Below are 18,956 nucleotides of genomic sequence, written 5' to 3'. Positions count from 1 at the left end.
ATACATTGGTGATCCCTTGATGCCTCAGAATATGTCCTACCAACTGATCCCTTCTTCTAGTCAAGTTGTGCCACAAATTTCTCTTCTCCCCAGTTCTATTCAATACCTCCTCATTCGTTATGTGATCTACCCACCTAATCTTCAGCATTCTTCTGTAGCACCACATTTCGAAAGCTTCTATTGTCTTTTTGTCTAAACTATTTATCGTCCACGTTTCACTTCCATACATGACTACACTCCATACAAATGCTTTCAGAAAAGACGTCCTAACACTTAAATCTATACTCGACGTTATCATATTTCTCTTTTTCAGAAACACTTTCCTTGCCATTGCCAGTCTACATTTTATATTCTCTCTACTTCGACCATCATCAGTTATTTTGCTCCCCAAATAGCAAAACTCATTTACTACTTTAAGCATTTCGTTTCCTAATCTAATATCCTCAGCATCACCCGATTTAATTCGACTACATTCCATTATCCCCGTTTGGCTTTTGTTGATGTTCATCTTATATCCTCCTTCCAAGACACTGTCAATCCCGTTCGGCTGCTCTTCCAGGTCCTTTGCTGTGTCTGACACAATTACAATGTCATCGGCGAACCTCAAATTTTTAATGTCTTCTCCATGGATTTTAATTCCTACTCCGAATTTTTCCTCTTGTTTCCTTTACTGCTTGCTCAATATACAGATTGAATAACATCGGGGAGAGGCTACAACCCTGTCTCACTCCCTTCCCAACCACTACTTTCCTTTCATGCCCCTCGACTCATAACTGCCATCTGGTTTATGTACAAATTGTAAATATCCTTTCGCTCCCTGCCACCTTCAGAATTTGAAAGGGAGTATTCCAGTCAACATTGTCAAAAACTTTCTCTAAGTCTACAAATCCTAGAAACGTAGGTTTGTCTTTCCTTAATCTATTTTCTAAGACACCTCGTAGGGTCAGTATTGCCTCACGTGTTCCAACATTTCTATGGAATCCAAATCGATCTTCCCTGAGGTCGGCTTCTACCAGTTTTTCCGTTCGTCTGCAAAGAATTCGTGTTAGAATTTTGCAGCTATGACTTATTAAACTGATAGTTCGGTAAATTTTCACTTCTGTCAAGACCTGTTTTCTTTGGGATTGGAATTATTATATTCTTCTTGAAGTCTGAGGGTATTTCGCCTGTCTCATACGTCTTGCTCACCAGATGGTAGAGTTTTGTCAGGGCTGGCTCTCCCAAGGCTATCAGTAGTTCTAATGGAATGTTGTCTACTCCCCGGGCCTTGTCTCGACTTACGTCTTTCAGTGCTTTGTCAATCTCTTCATGCAGTATCATATCTCCTATTTCATCTACATCTACATACTCTTCCATTTCCATAATATTGTCCTCAAGTACATCACCCTTGTATAGACCCTCTATATACTCCTTCCACATTTCTCCTTTCCCTTCTTTGCTTAGAACTGGGTTTCCATCTGAGCTCTTGATATTCATGCAAGTGGTTCTCTTTTCTCCGAAGGTCTCTTTAATTTTCCTGTAGGCAGTATCTGTCTTACCCATAGTGATATATGGCTCTACATCCTTACATTTGTCTTCTAGCCATCCCTGCTTAGCCATTTTGCACTTTCTGTCGATCTCATTTTTGAGACGTTTGTATTCCTTTTTGCCTGCTTCATTTACCGCATTTTTGTATTTTCTCTTTTCATCAATTAAATTCAATATATCTTCTGTTACCCAAGGATTTCTTTTAGCTCTCGTCTTTTTACCTACTTGATCCTCTGCTGCCTTCACTATTTCATCTCTCAAAGCTACCCATTCTTCTTCTACTGTATTTCTTTCTCCCATTCTTGTCAATCGTTCCCTAATTCTCTCCCTGAAACTCTCTACAACCTCTGGTTCTGTCAGTTTATCCAGGTCCCATCTCCTTAAATTCCTACCTTTTTGCAGTTTCTTTAGTTTTAATCTACAGTTGACAACCAATAAATAGTGGTCAGAGCCCATATCTGCCCCTGGAAATGTCTTACAATTTAATACCTGGTTCCTAAATCTCTGTCTTACCATTTTATAATCTATCTGAAACCTGTCAGTATCTCCAGGCTTCTTCCATGTATACAGTCTTCTTTTATGATTCTTGAACCAAGTGTTAGTTATGATTAAGTTACGCTCTGTGCAAAATTCTACCAGGTGGCTTCCTCTTTCATTCCTTATCCCCACTCCATATTCACCTACGACGTTACCTGCTCTTCCTTTTCCTGCTATCGAATTCCAGTCACTCATGACTATTAAATTTCCGTCTCCCTTCACTATATGAATAATTTCTTTTATCTCATCATACATTTCATCAATCTCTTCGTCATCTGCGGAGCTAGTCGGCATATAAACTTGTACTACTGTGGTAGGCGTGGGCTTTGTATCTATCTTGGCCACAATAATGCGTTCACTATGCTGTTCGTAGTAGCTTACCCGCATTCCAATTTTTTATTCATTATTAAACCTACTACTGCATTACCCCTATTTGATTTTGTATTTATAACCCTGTGTTCACCTGACCAGAAGTCTTGTTCCTCTTGCCACCGAACTTCACTAATTCCCTTTTTAAATTTTCTAACTTATCTACCCGATTAAGGGATCTGACATTCCACGCTCCGACCCGTAGAACGCCAGTTTTCCTTCTCTTGATAACAACGTCCTCCTGAATAGTCCCCGCCCAGAGATCCGAATGGGGGACTAACCTCCGGAATATTCTACCCAAGAGGACGCCATCATCATTTAACCATACAGTAAAGCTGCATGCCCTCGGGAAAAATTACGGCTGTAGTTTCCCGTTGCTTTCAGCCGTTCGCAGTACCAGCACAGCAAGGCTCTTCTGGTTAGTGTTACAAGGCCAGATCAGTCAATCATCCAGACTGTTGCCCCTGCAACTGCTGAAAAGGCTGCTGCCCCTCTTCAGGAACCCACATTTGTCTGCTGTCTCAACAGATACCCCTCCGTTGTGGCTGCACTTGCGGTACGGCTATCTGTATCGTAGAGGCACGCAAGCCTCCCCACCAGCGGCAAGGTGCATGGTTCATGGGGGGAATAACGAATTAGGAATTCGTATTTCTTGAAAATGAGTTTTACCTTAATACTATAACACCAACTCTGAGAACACAAAAATAAAATCAAGTTCTGTGTCTCATTCCAGTTGCTCCTGCACAACAACAGACGGCTGCACTGTAGAAAAAATTACTGCCACCAGTGAATTGCTGTACTATAGAAATGTGGACAGTTCATTCATTCTCTGTTCCATGAGAATTCTGTGTCACCAACATATGGTTCCACTGTTAATAAAATACAAAACATTCTTAACTCAATTTTTTTTTATATATAAAATGTTGCAATAGTCTAAAAGGTCTACAAATCACATAGACAGCGCGAAAAGTGCAATTACCTAGGACCTAGTTGTGGTTAAGATTACGAAAAAATGCTGTAAGATTGAAATCAGTTATGTGATGTCGCAATATTCTAAAATCTCTGCAAAACTACATCTGCAGTGGAAAAGAAAGTGGAAGTTAATTTCGACATATAAACATATTCGACAAAATAGTGACCAAAATTCTAAAGCTCTCCAATGCTAGATTTCAATGTCTAATAACAGCTGACATTGTAGAAGGTAGGTCTAAGGATTCGTAGTCGTAAAACGAACCTGACCAGGCTTATAACTGCAGAAAAATACATGTCAGTTAAAATATTACACTGAGCAGGCATGCACAGAAGCCAATTGACAGCCTGAATGTAACTAATTAGAGCTGCCCTTGATGTAATTCACAATATAGCCTAAAATTAAGTATTTGCACATTGAAATTCTTCTCAAGATCCATTTTAGGAGAAACAAAGATAATACATTTTGTCGTTAACTACAAAAAATATAATCGGTGCTTTTGATTGGCAGTTATTACTATTATTACAAACGACACATCCCAACTGGGTGCTAAGTACGTTAAAAACTATCGACGAAGTTTGCAATTGGAACTATGGCACAAAGGCTCTCTGAAAGCTTTATAGAATATATTTCCTGCAATTACCTAATAAATAACACCATCATGTAAAAAAAGTACTCGGTACACAGAGCAGAGTAGAAACACAAACACCATATTGAAGTACTACCGACACACACCGACAACACAGTTGTCTTATTATGGAAGGAAGGAATAAGGTGTTCGATTTTTGGAGGGAATAAGGTGCTTTATTATGATTTATCATTTAAAGGTGAGTAAAATGCGAAGTCTATGAACACACGGGAAATGATCAAAGATAGTAACAGTTAGAGATATAGCACCTCCAAAGAGAATGTAAGAGTAATAAATGAACTTACTTACCATTTATTGTGTGACATCTTACACATTGCAAGTTCAATGAATCTTCAAAAAGTAAATATTGTCGCAACGAAATTGTCTTTATAACTTTTTTAAAATGCATGCTTATCGTAGTATGCAAAACCTTGTAAGTAGGCTGTTTAGGTTTTTATGTTGGTAACGCCACGTAGCGCTTTATATGAAAATCACTGACTGTGCTGTGTGAAGTCTGTGGCTGTTTTGCATTGTTGGAATATTTGCTATTGTAGTGCTGCGCAGTTGGATGCAGTGTTGCCAATTTAGCGACTTTGTCGCTAGAAATGGCGACTTTTGCCTTCGTCTTAGCGACAAAAAAAACTTTTTAGCGACAAAAATTATTTAGCGACTAATCTGGCGCCTTTTGGAGTACTGACGACTTTTGAAGTACAAATCAAAACTATTTTGGGCCAGTATTTTCATTAACAAAACTAAGATTTTAACTATACAATGGGTACTACACTGACGTTGTTCTAGATTTGCTAAGTTAAATTAAGTTATTAGCATATCGTGTAGCATTTAGTAAACCTGAATGTGGGAATTGCCTACAGAGCAAGAAAACCTTGACTACAGAACAGTTCATTATTCATTACCCACTAGCCTGTTATCGTCGATAGCGTATCGATCTATAATTCTTCAACTTTTGAACTCCCTTTATTTTTCGAATTGACAAAAAAAGATACATATGTACGAGGGTTGTTTTTTAAGTAAGAGCCGTTTTTATTTAAAAAAAAAGATACAAATTCTTTCGTAAAAAAACTTTTATTTTCTGATTCTACACACTTTTACCTATTTTTCTACATAGTTGCCTTGTTTATTTAAGCACTTGTCATACTGTACAACTAAGTTTTTAATTCCCTCTTCGAAGAATTCGGCCGCCTGCTCCGACAGCCAAGAGTTCCCAGCTGCTTTCACTTCATCGTCGTCATTGAAGCGCTGCCCGCCAAGATGGTGTTTTAGGTACCGGAAAAGGTGAAAATCGCTAGGAGCAAGGTCGGGGCTGTATGGTGCATGGTCCAAAACTTCCCAGCCAAAAGAATCAATCAAATCCCGAGTCTTTTGAGAGGTGTGAGGCCTAGTGTTATCGTGCAGGAGCAAAACTCCATTTGTCAGCATGCCGCGCCTTTTGTTTTGAATTGCACAGTAGGCATCTGAGTTGATTGTCGTTCCTCGTGGCATAAAGTTCACTAGCAAAACACCGCGCCGGTCCAAGAACACAGTTGCCATAATCTTGCGCTTTGACAGTGTCTGTTTGGCATTGACCTTGACAGGTGAGGTTGTGTGCCGCCATTCCATCGATTGTCGCTTGCTTTCGGGAGTGATATGGGATACCCATGTTTCATCTCCAGTGACAATTTGACTCAACATGTCAACCCCTTCTTCCTCGTAACGAATCAAAAAGTCCAATGAAGTGGCAAATCTCTTCCCTTTGTGGTCCTCTGTGAGAAGTCTGGGTACACACCGAGAACACAGTTTCTTAAAGTTTAGGTTTTCAGACACAATTTTGTACAAAAACCGATCTTGAAACTTGTGGAAATTCCAAAGAAAGACTGGAAATTGTGAATCTTCTGTCCTCACGAATCTTTGTTTCGACTGCAGCCACCAAATCATCAGTGATCACAGAGGGCCGGCCTGAGCGTTCTTCGTCATGGATGTTTTGACGGCCATTTTTAAACTCTCTAACCCATTGACGCACTTTACCTTCACTCATTGTATTCAAGCCATAAACTTCTGTTAACTGACGATGAATTTCTGCAACTGATAGGCTTCTCGCGGTCAAAAAACGTACCACTGACCGTATCTCACACGCGGCGGGCGATTCAATAATCGTAAACATTATAAAGTAGCACAGCGATGCGTACACGTCAGCTACAGAGCTGCAACTTGCATCAGTGTGAACGGGATGGATGCCGGCAAGTGGCGTGGTGGCTTGTTGCGGCGTCCGTGCGAACTACGGGACTATACGCGCGAACGGCCCTTACTTAAAAAACAACCCCCGTATAATAAAATACATTTCTGTCCAGCAGCGTCTAATTTTTCGAAATGTTAACTCGCAGTCAAATTATTACCACATGCACAGTGGTAACGCAAGAACAAGTCGGTGGGGGTATCTCAGACATTATTACGTTTTAACAATGAACAATATGACTGAGTGAGTAGTTTGTTTCATGACCTCTAGTTCGCCTGAGTTTTAATGTATTTTCAGTGATTATAAATTGGTGAAACTTATGTTGTGGTGGCTTACATAATGCATTTGCCGCAGAAGAAGAAGCAGCAGTACGCTCAAAAATATCGAGATGCGTGGGAAGCAGAACCTGATTCAATGGGTGGCGGAAACCAGTCGTTGGTGACTTGTCGAAGGCAAGATGTCAAGTATGTGGAACAGAGTTTTATGCTAAATTGTGTGATATTAGAAAAAATTCGAAAACTATTAAGCGTAAACAAAAAATTGATTTAAAAAAACACAAACCACCTTACCTGTGAAAATTGTTCCGACAACTACAGTTACAATAGCAAGCAGAGCGGAACGCGCCCTTTCTGTATTTATTGCTGAACATTGTTCTATTTTATCTGTAGATGATTTAGGAATACTGTGCAAGATGGTGTTTTCCGGTGATGAGGGCACTAAAAACATCCAATTACATCGTACAAAGTGCACTAACATTATAACTGAAGTTTTGGCTCCATATTTTACACAATCATTGGTTGGAGATATAGGCAACCAAAAATACAGCGTACTAATAGATGAATCCACAGATGCATCAATATCTAAAATGCTAGGTATCGTTATACGGTACTGTAGTGTAAGCAACCAAACCATTAGATCAGCATTTCTCAAACTCGCTGTAGTAGTAACTGCAGATGCAAGAAATCTGGCTGCTGTTCTTGTGAATTCTTTGAAAGATCTCAAACTTCCAATCGCTAATATGGTAGGAATTGGCACAGATAATGCTTCTGCAATGGTTGGAATAAACAATAAATGGGCTTTTCGAACAACTCAAGAGAGAATTTGGTTTGAAGCATTTGGTATTGATCCGTTGCATTTGTCACTCTCTTCAGCTTGCAGTTTCGCACGCCTCAGTGAATACCATACCTAGAAACATAGAGTTTCTTGCACGGGAAACCAACAATTGCTTCTCCATTTCACCCAAAAGACAAGAGGAATATAAAAAGGTTTATGAGACAATAAATTGTGGAAAACAGCCACTAAAAATTTTCAAGGTCTGTGCGACACGTTGGCTTTTAATTGAACCAGCAATACGAAGAATTCTGGAGCAGTGGGAAGAACTAAAGCTACATTTTTCACTTGCAATGGTTCAAGACAATTGTTACACTGCCGATCTTTTGTACAAGATGGATTCTGACGACTCTTTACATGTGTTACCTTAAACATGCTTTAAAAGACGTACAAATAGCAATAAAAGCTTTTGAAGGAGAAGACAATGACCCTACTAAATTACTAGATACACTTGTATTTCTCATGCAGTCACTCGGACAAAACGTAGTTTTTCCAACTGTTGATTTGTTGACAACACCAGTTCCAAGCAAATGTATGTAAGCAAATCCGAACCTTGGCTTTATTTTCTTCAGACAAACTTGACTCAGACAATTTCAGTTCAAACATAAGGTTTATTTGAAGAAGAGATGCATTCAGTTTAGTCAAACGCATAAAAGAAATTCAACAAAGACTGCCAAGTAACGTTACGATCCTGAAAAATATGCCAATGTTGGATGTTGAAGAAACACTAAAAGTGAATAAAAATAATGCTGCAGCGGATGTAGCCAAAGAATTGGGTTTTAGTGGCGATTTCATAGACGGTATGCTGCAAGAATGGCATAATATCAACTTAACTTCATTAGGTGGAATAACACTACTAACACTGTTCGATTTTTGAGTGAGGTTTTGCAGTATAAAAATGCTGCAGGGGAGAAACCTTTTTCTTTGATTTCACAGCTAGCAATGACTGTTTTATGCCTACAACACTCAAATGCAGAAGTGGAAAGAATATTCAGTTCTATGAACATTATAAAAACTAAACAACGTAACAGATTATCGTTAAAGACAATTAATGCTTTGATCATATTGAGAAACCAGCTGAAGAAACAAAATAAAGATTGTGCATCTTTTGACATACCGTCATACGTATTGCAGCTTATTGGAACGAACGAAAGTTACTCTTTTGCGACAAAACCAGTCGAACTGCAACATCATCTTTTGAGCGACGTTCAACCCTCAACATCAACTACAGTTCTGTCAGAGCATGGAACGTAATAGTTATTCGATCTTCTGAGTGACGACGATGAATAGCTCACATACCGGTATGTATATATTTTGTAACCTAATTTGAGTTCTTGCTATCTTATGTTACAAATATAGTTGTATGTTTCTAGTATATTTGGCTACTGTGATTGACGCAACACATAAATTGTTGTTTCAATTATGATAACATGTTTAATTAAATGTTAGCGTATTTTATATGTACGTTGTTGCAAGCGAAGCGTCATTTAATTAAGACAATATAGCAATTACGTATGTGAGAATTTTTATTAATATAACCCCCCGCCCCACTGGCTTATTGCACCATTCACAGCACGAAATTTTCAGTACATCCCCAGTAAAATCAGTTTTAGCGACTTTTGACATTGAATCTAGCGACTCGGGTTTTTTAGATTTGGCAAGACTGGTTGGACGTGAACATCGCGTAGCGTTGTGCAGTTGGAGGTGAGCTGCCAGCAGTGGTGGATGTGGGGAGAGAGATGGCAGAATTTTGAGAGCGGACGATCTGGACGTGTTTCCATCAGAAAGAGTAAATTTGTAATACTGTATATCATGAACTGATTTATACATGATGACTTTTGAATATTATTAAGGTAAATACATTGTTTGTTCTCTATCAAAATCTTTCATTTGCTAACTATGCCTATCAGTAGTCAGTGCCTTCAGTAGTTAGAATCCTTTATTTAGCTGGCAGTATTAACGCTCCCTGTATTGCAGTAGTTCGACTAAAAAAGATTTTTGTAAGTGATTCATGAAAGGTATAGGTTATTGTTAGACACGGCCATTATTTTGTAGGGATTATTGAAAGTCAGATTGCGTTGCGCTAAAAATATTGTGTGTCATTTTGGTGTTGATCAGAATAAGTAAAGAGAGAAATGTCTGAGTACGTTCAGTTCTGCTCAGCTGTTTGAAAATCAAATGACGTAAGAGGTTTATCAGCACTGTAATTCATAAATTTTTCTAAGGGTATGTTTTAGCGTGTACGAAAAGTCGATTTCGCGCACCTCATAAGCACCATGAGGCATCAAACACACGGAATGCAAAACACCTATCATGTGACACAAGGCTTTCTCTGTAAGCATACCACTGCATGATAAACCACGCCTTCAACTACCTAGCTTCAACTAATTTTCAGGGTAATACAACTACCCATTTCCCACACACGTAGATAATTGTAGATAGGAGACTTTTTAAGATTTTTGTCAGGGCAGCGAATAGGAAAGCGTAATCTATTCTGTAACTTTATTAAAATTATTTCTTTATTTTTGTTTGGTGCAGTTTTAATGACATCCAGCTTAATTCTTACCTTATAATTTTAATCTTGATTTGAATCACCCATTCCCGTCTCCAGCCAGTAATGCGAGAAATACAAACTAGGAATATTCCCGAATTCCTCTACATATCTAATTTTCTGCCTTATGGCTTTAACAATTAGCCCTCTTCCTTCCTGCAGTTCATCTATGCGAGAGCATTCAGGCAGTTTAACATTGCCTCTTATTTCGTACATAGCACTTTCGTCAAAACCCTCCACATATTTGTGACTGTACATTAGCAACTCTTCATTTCCACATTCTTTCGGAATTTCTGCATATAACTTAAAAGTTTCCAATTTTTGTAAACGAATGTCAATTAAGATTGTTGTTATTCCTTAAGCTGTTAGGTGCACAACATTCTGACCTCTAGGGTCAGGTAGGATATAACCATTCTTTACAAGCAGATTCTACAGGTAGTAAACATTCTCGATTCCATTCAATTTGGCTAGTACTCCAACACGTTCACTGTAAACACAGATATTTTATATTCCTCACACCTAGCCGGATATCGTCATGCACTGTGTTTAAGGACATACGTAATTCTTGCTTGCACATCAGCAACAGCTTTATTCTTTTTCCAAGTGCAGGTTGTATTCTTACTTTATGACAGCTGTTTTAGCACAATTTCCAGTGTTCTTTTTTGTGTGCATAACAAAGCAAGCGCTCTTAAGGGCATGATTTCTACAATAGGGAATAGTTTAAGTCGGTTCAGTACATATACTCTCTTTCTTAGGACTTGGGCGACAACAGTGTTCGTGGATACCAGTTCTAATGGCTACGATCCTCGCGAGGCGATAACAAGTTGGCTTGTGATTCACACGGCGGTCATAATGTCCTGAAACGTGAGCCATGATTGGCTGCTTCAAGATCACTTCAATAGGCTGCGTTTGATGCTACTAGCACTCTGCTCTACATCTGTATCTGCATGGATACTCTGAAAATCATATTTAAGTGCCTGGCGGAGAGTTCATCGAACCACCTTCACAGCAATTCTGTATTATTCCAATCTCCTACAGCGCGCGGAAGAAACGAACACCTATATCTTTCCGTGCGAGCTTTGATTTCCCTTATTTTATTATGATGATCGTTTCTCCCTATGTAGGTCGGCGTAAATATTTTCGCATTCGAAGGAGAAATTTGTTGATTAAAATTTCGTGAGAAGACTCCACCGCAACGGAAAACGCCTTTGTTTTAATGATGTCCATCCAAAATCCTGTATCATTTCATTGACACTCGCTCCTCTATGTACACAATACGTACTGCCCGTCTCTGAACTTTCTCGCTGTACTCCGTCAATTCTATCTGGTAAGGATCCCACTTCACGTGGCAGTATTCTAAAAGAGGATGGACAAGCGTAATGTAGGCAGCCTCTTTAGTAGATATGTTACATTTCATAAGTGTCCTGTCATAAAAACGGAGCCTTTGGTTAGCCTTCCCCAGAACATTATCTATGTGTTCCTTCCATTTTAAGTTGCTCATAATTTTAATTCCTAGCTATTTAGTTGAATTTATAGCGTTTGGATTTGACTGATATATCGTGTAACCGAAGTTTAACGGATTCCTTTTGACACTCATGTGAATGACCTCACACTTTTCGTTATTTAGGATCAATTTCCAATTTTCGCACCATACAGATATCTTTTTCTAAATCGTTTTGCAATTTGTTTTAATCTTCTGATGACTTTACTAGTCGATAAACGACAGTATCATCTGCAAAAAACTTAAGACGGTTGCTCCGATTGTCTTCTAAATCCGTTTATATAGAAAGGAACAGCAAAGGGCGTATAACACTACCTTGGAAAACGCCAGACATCATTTCTGTTTTTTCTCGATGACTTTCCGTCAATTACTACGAACTTTGACCTCTCTCACAGAAATCAAGAATTCAGTCACATAACTGAGACGATATTGCATAAGCAGGCAATTTCACTACAAGCAGCTTGTGTGGTACAGTGTCAAAAGCCTTCTGGCTCGATATGTGAAAAGCTGTTCCTGGCAGGCAGCAGCTTAAATGCAACAACGCCACTGGCTAGCAACGAGGTGTGTGGTGCTGCAGTGAATTGCGATGTGCCAGTAACAGGTATGCAGCATAAACGTACCCTTAGAAACTCTGTCACTCTCTAAGAATCAGTTTGCTGTAATCGAGTACCGAATTCGAAGACTTCTTTCACACATGGAGAGCCGCCCGCAGTAACAGCGCGTTGTCTGAGGAGCTTTGCCACAGTTCGCGCGGCTGCCCCTATCGGAGTTTTGAGTCCTCCCTCGGGCAAGGGTGTGTGTGTTGTCCTTAGCGTAAGTTAGTTTGAGTCAGATTAAGTAGTGTGTTTAAGCCTAGGGACCGATGACCTCAGAAGTTTGAGCCCAGGGGAACTTACCACAACCACATGGAGAACTCTCCCTTTCAGCATGACGATGCCAGACAACACACGAGCGCTGCGACAACCACTGTCATTGGTCATCCTTCGTACAGTTACGAATTGGCCCCATCCGACTTTCATCTGTTTCCAAAACCTGAAGAACATCTTCAGGAACTTAGCTTTGATAGTGATGAAACTGTGCAATCAGAAGTGAGGTTGTGGCTCCGTCAACAAACTCAAACACTGTGCAATGACGTTCTCAAGAAACGTGTCTCTAATTGGGAGAAATGTGTTCGTTGTCAGAGTGACTATGTTCGGAAATAAATATGTAGATAGGAAGAATAAAAATGTAGAATGTTAATAAAGTTTACATCTATTTTATTTAAAATAAACAGGCATTACTTTTCAGCATGCCATCGTATACGACGACCGTACCGCAGCTAGTGCAAAAATATCCATAACATCTTTATTATTATATACATCATTCAAAGCGCATGTGTACCTGGTGTTTCTCTTATATACAGTTATACAAGATCTTCTGTTTTCGTTGCAGCTGAATGATGAATAGGAAGGGGAAACACAGATATATTATTGGGTTCCTAGCGAAGGAAGAACGTAAGCTGAAATTTGAAGAACCGATGTGGGAATGACATCCTTGATAAGAACGACTTGTATCGTGCACAGATGAAGTTTGCACGAAGGGAAACCAATATTGTCGGCCGGTGTGGCCGAGCGGTTCTAGGCGCTTCAGTCTGTAACCTCGCGACCGCTACGGTTGCAGGTTCGAATCCTGCCTCGGGCATGGATGTGTGTGATGTCCTTAGGTTAGTTAGGTTTAAATAGTTCTAAGTTCTAGGGGACTGATGACCTCAGATGTTAAGTCTCATAGTGCTCAGAGCCATTTGAACCATTTTTGAAACCAGTATTAAATTATGCAGTGCCGCCACCACTGACACGAATCGTCAGCAAGAAGGCGACTGCCTTGCCTCTCCTGGGTATTGTCTGATCACCTGCTTGCTAAGAGGCAAGCAGAGACTGTAGCGTGCATTGCCACCATAACTGAGCTTGCTGCGCTAATTTCTGTCATCACGATGCGATGTGGATGATGGTGGGAAGGATGGAGTGTCGGAAAATATGTGTGGAGAATTTACAGCCAATTTGAGCGGAGAGTAGTCGAGCTTGTAATGTGTCAACAATCTGTTGTGGTAGATATTGTGGGTCACATTGAAACCATAACTCTTTTCGAATCATCTGTAATATTTTTCATGGAAAAGGTCTAATTATTGAGATGTAGTTTTCCTGTCCTATAACTTGTATATAAAAATGTTGTAGAAAGCTGGTGGATGAAAGGGAGCTTCCGTCTATTTGTGGACATTTGGTACCAGCCAGGCAGCGTCCCGAGCAACAAAGAGCGTACATCGAGCTGCAGTCGGTCGCTAGAACAAAATCCGATGGCCGGTGATTCATAACGATGTAATTGTATCGACGGATATAGAACTGTTTAGGTATTAATTTTAATGTTTCCACATGATTTTACTTAGTACTTCTAGATTGGACGTAGTTTCGTTGAGGTCAGAGTAAGGAAAGGTTTTCTGGCCATTTGTGTCTCTCGCTCCAGACCCACTTGGGTTTGTTGACAACGTCACGAAGTCGAATTGTTATTTTGACTACCTGTCGATACGTGGTTCTCAAAGCGGCTGATCTAGCAACATTTCAGCCCAAGTTCCGTTAATGGCGGGGCTCTGAGAAAATCCAGAGGAATCGTAAATTTGACAGTCTGTCAATTACGTAATGAGGCTCGGAGCAATTTGCAGGTTTAATCCTTTAGGGATTGCGTTCATTGCTGTACAGTCACTATCAGTTTGTTGATGAAAAGTGTTAGATTTTACGATTGTTGGTAAGCGACATTGTTTGCTATTTTGTTTCTATGTTACTGAAATGGTAGGCCTGCACAGAACCCTCTCAAGAGACAGAGTGGTTTCGGTTTGTAAGTGCTAATGCTTGGTTGTGGATATTGCACTGAGTACGTAGGAACGGCACAATTGCTGTAAGTTGTCAAAATTGTGGTACAGCACATATTGCCCTAATGTGAATAAGGATCTTTCCGTATTGTCCTATTAAGGATTTCATTAAGGAACCATTAAACATCAATAAAACAAAACGAGGATAATGGAAAGTAGTTGAATGAAGTCAGGTGACGCTGAGCGAATTAAATTAGGAAATGAGACACTTAAAGTAGTAGTTAAGTTTTGCTAATTGGGGACCAAAATAACTGATGCTGGTCGAAGTAGAGAGGATATAAAATGCAGACTGGCCACGGCAAGGAAAGCGTTTCTGAAGAAGAGAAATTTGTTAACATCAAGTATAGATTTTAAGTGTCAGGAAGTCTTGTCTGAAAGTATTTGTATGGAATGTAGCCATGTGAGGAAGTGAAACATGGACGATAAACAGTGTAGACAAAAAGATAATAGAAGTTTTCGAAATGTGGTGCTAAGAAAAATGCTGAAGATTAGAGGGGTAGAACTGGGGAGAAGAGTAATTTGTGGCACAACTTGACTAGAAGAAGGAACGGTTGGTAAAACATGTTCTGAGGCATCATGGGATCAGCAATTTAGTATTGGAGGGAAGTGTGGAGTGTAAAAATCGTAGAGGGAGACCAAGAGATGAATAAAGTCAGCATATTCAAAAGGATGTAGGTTGCAGTAGTTACCCGGAAATGAAGAAGCTTGCACGGGATAGAGTTGCATGGAGAGCTGCATCAAACCAGTCTCTGTACTGAAGACCACAACAACAACAACAACAACAACAACCATTAAACTTAGAGAAATCTGTTACGAGTATCTAAGTCTTCTGTAACACTGTAACACTATTCGGATGATAGTCTCCAATGTCCGAAGATGTCGCACGTTGTCTGCATGTGTTAACTCGACAGTTAAAGTGGACGTGGCACTAGCCAGATAGATAATAGGTTCGGGGTACGATGGCACTCGTCTACAGATTTGTTGCTGTATAATTTACAGTGTTAAATAGAAGTTCGCCACATCAATTCAAAACTAGATTCCCGTCTTTTCAATCTCTTTTTTCTATAATTCTGATCCTTGATTCTGATCAATTTAAAAGTAAAGATTAGCAGGCGGGCTTTTCAATGAAGAATGATCATATTCTTCTGTGACGACATATCTTTACTCATCCTCATAATTTTGATAGTCCTCCTCAAAGTAGTCTCCCATGAATGCGGTGCACTTGTCCCAGTGTTTCTGCCAGTCTTCAAATATAAGCTGGAAACCATATTCAGAGAGGTCCTTCAAAATCGCCTCCACAGCCTTCACCACTGCTTCTGATGATTGATAATGCCTCCCGCGAAGGCTTTTCTTCATGTTGGGGAATAGCAAAAAGTCACATGGGGCCAAATTCGGACTATAGGGAAGGTGAGGGATGAGCTTCTCGTTGATTTTTGCAAGATATTTAGCAACAACATTGGCAATATGCGGCCGCGCATTATCGAGGTCAGCATCCAGCCTGCTTCTCGGAAGTGTCGTCTTTTACGCCTGATATGGGCTTTTGCAATGTTTCCAGGACATCCCTGTAGTATTGTCCAATTACTGATGTGCGTGCAGGTACAACATGCTGATAAACCATTCCACGAATGTCAAAGACTGAGATTACCATAACATTCCCAGCAGAAGCAACCACATTTGCTTTTCCGGGGCGTTGGTGATGCAGGAGATTTCCACACTGAATTTTGCTATTTGCTCTCAGGATCAAAATGATGTAGCCAAGTTTCATCAGCAGTGATTAAATTTGAAAGAAACTCCGCATCTTCCTCTAACATCAACTTGAGCTACATGCAGACCGGCACGCGAATGTCCTTTTGTTCAGGAATCAACGGTCTTGGAAACCATCGCGCACGAACACGTATAACGTGTAATTTTTCTGTCACCAAAGTGTGGGTGGCACCCAATCAAATGTTCAGTATTTCAGAAGGTGATCTTAACGTAATTCGTCGATCCTCTCTCACAATAACAGCAGCAGTGTTGACGTTTTCTTCCGTAAGAGTAACAACTGGAGCACCGGGCCCACCTTCCTTTTAAATTGATCGTCTCTCTTCTTTAAACATTTTAATCCACCTTTGAGCTGTGCTGTAGGGAAGAAAAGATTCTCCATAGGTCTCCTGTAACATTGTATAGGCCTCAGCTGAAGATGTGTTGAGACGAAAGCAGAATTTCAAAGCCGCATGTTGTTCCTCGCGTGTTAACTCCCTTGCAGAGGTAGGCGATACTGAATATGTCTGACCCTGCCTGCATCTTACAGGCGGGAACCAGGCATCCCAAAAATGGAACTACTACAGCGTGTTCGTTGCACATTAAGCTAACAGAATGTCATAAGATTAAATTTTACCTCGAGAAATTGTGGCCATAAAAATTATGATCATTTGTTACTGAACAGCCCTCGTAACATCATAGAAATAAGGGAATATGAATATATTAAGTAAAGGGAAGAGTAGGAAAAGATATTACTGTTCTTTTCTGAAAGTGACCTCTGGAGAGATTAGAGCAAAGACAGAGAGGGTCTTTGCTGTCTAGTATTTTCTTTATTGACGTAATGATAACGAAAAACGTAAGGAGAGGAGAAAAATAATATACTGAAAGTTTGTTAAAAATAAGAGACGTAGAAAAATACTGTTGAATCCTAAAAGGACGATAATATAAAATAAAAGAATATATTGAAAGATATTTACGAATCGTGGGGACAGACATTCAATAAGAGAAAATACTGTATCACTAACTCTGTTAATAGGCAAATCTTTGCCTCCAAGTTGAAGTAAGCATTGACAAAAGACTGTGTTACTGATTTTTGTGCTACGATAAAGATGAAAACATGAATAATATGGTAATTTGTAGTCTTAAACCTTAAAATACATTAGGATTGGTTGATAACAGCGTCATTGAATCCGTAATGGGGCGATAAATTTGGAATTTTTCATGAACAAAGACAGGGATAAAAAATTATTTACTCCTTTTCAATGACGCGGTATAAGTTCGACGACGCTGCTGTATGTGTCTATCAGAAACTTAACTAGACCGATTCCATTAGCCTATTGTTATCAGTCCTGCGTAAGAGAGCGTGTTGAAATATGAAAAGACTAGTTCCATTACCATTATATTACTGATGCAAACTGTACAAAAAGAAATAGATGCTAACGATTTCTTAAGACGATTAGTGTAGGATTGCTGATGGCTTCAGCCAGACATACCTATCTATGTTAATTGAGGCTTCCAAAGGTTTCCCGATAACTACAGTTAAAAGTGACAGTATTACGCTGGTAATTAGTTGTTAGGGGATGTTTAAGAATATTATAGTACTAACAGCATGCCATCACTTTAAGAACTCAAAAAGCTTAGAATCATTTCACGAAAAAGTGAAGTTTATACCAAAGATGCTGATACGTTCAATAAAACATTAAAAATAAATGCTGTTTTGGAAAGGAGTATGTTTACAGTATATAACAGAACTTAACCTTCGCGTATAATTTTCAGAAATTTTGCCTATCCTGCGTTACAGAATGTATTCTAACACGAATACATTCTGAACCACCAGTTTGATATCGAATGAACTAAAAACAATTTTTTTGGGAAGAACAATAATCGTATATACTATTTGGCAATATAATGATTGTGGAACGTCTTCCCTATACTAGACATTACTAGAAAAAATTAAACTGAAGTTTAACATTATGGTCCCTGTGTGTGTGTGTCTTTTTAAAATTCAAATAATAATGGAACCCTTCAACCAATGTTGAATAGGAAGTAATTTATAAGTAATGGTAGACCCAGCTATTTAATGAAACTTGGTTAAATCTAATGAAAGTAATAGTATCAATGCTTCAGCAATAGCTGTACGTTCTGTCTCGGGCTGCTAACTGCACCACAGAGTAGCGTGTCTGGTGGCGCTCCTAGCAGCGAACGTTCGCCACAGCACGGACAGAAATGCAGCAACACTACGAGACGATGACACGGAGTAACAAAGAACTTAAAAGAAACATTGAATATTCAGAATGTTTTATAATTATACAAACATCAGAGTGATTTCCTTGTTTCAAGAATATATTAATTTTGTATTCTTTAAGAGGTTTGTTGGTTTACTAGTTCTAGTGTGCCGGCCGGAGTGGCCGTGCGGTTATAGGCGCTACAGTCTGGAACCGAGCGACCGCTACGGTCGCAGGTTCGAATCCTGCCTCGGGCATGGATGTGTGTGATGTCCTTAGGTTAGTTAGGTTTAAGTAGTTCTAAGTTCTAGGCGACTGATGACCTCAGAAGTTAAGTCGCATAGTGCTCAGAGCTATTTGAACCATTATTTATGTCTCTACTCTAAGTTTTCATTTGCTGACTGTAGCGCCTAGAACCGCTCGGCCACCACGGCCGGCCACTTAAATAAAGTCGTGGATTTATAGAAAGGGCACAAAGGTGGTCAACCGAAAAGATTTTGGAAGCAGACTTGCTCTTTTCTGAAGTAAGAATAATGTGGAAAGTGTGTCTGGTTTAAGTACAGATATTTGTCTAACGTCAACTCAGCTATCAGGGACGCGAGTAGTTCATATAATCATAATGATATCACAGATTCTGAGATCCAAACATCGTTGTACAATAATGCAGAC

The 18,956-nt window shown here is 39.5% G+C and overlaps 1 protein-coding gene across 1 annotated transcript in view; it reads right to left on the bottom strand.

The window, feature by feature from the left end:
* Positions 1-18,956, bottom strand: part of LOC126455697 (uncharacterized) — a 256,802-nt gene that overhangs the window by 40,116 nt on the left and 197,730 nt on the right. The gene's annotated exons all lie outside the window — the stretch shown is intronic.

Source organism: Schistocerca serialis, chromosome 2, assembly GCF_023864345.2.
Source record: "Schistocerca serialis cubense isolate TAMUIC-IGC-003099 chromosome 2, iqSchSeri2.2, whole genome shotgun sequence".
Lineage (NCBI taxonomy): Eukaryota > Metazoa > Arthropoda > Insecta > Orthoptera > Acrididae > Schistocerca > Schistocerca serialis.
The sequence above is the reverse complement of the archived record's forward strand: the minus strand, read 5'-3'. Positions and strand labels throughout refer to the sequence as shown.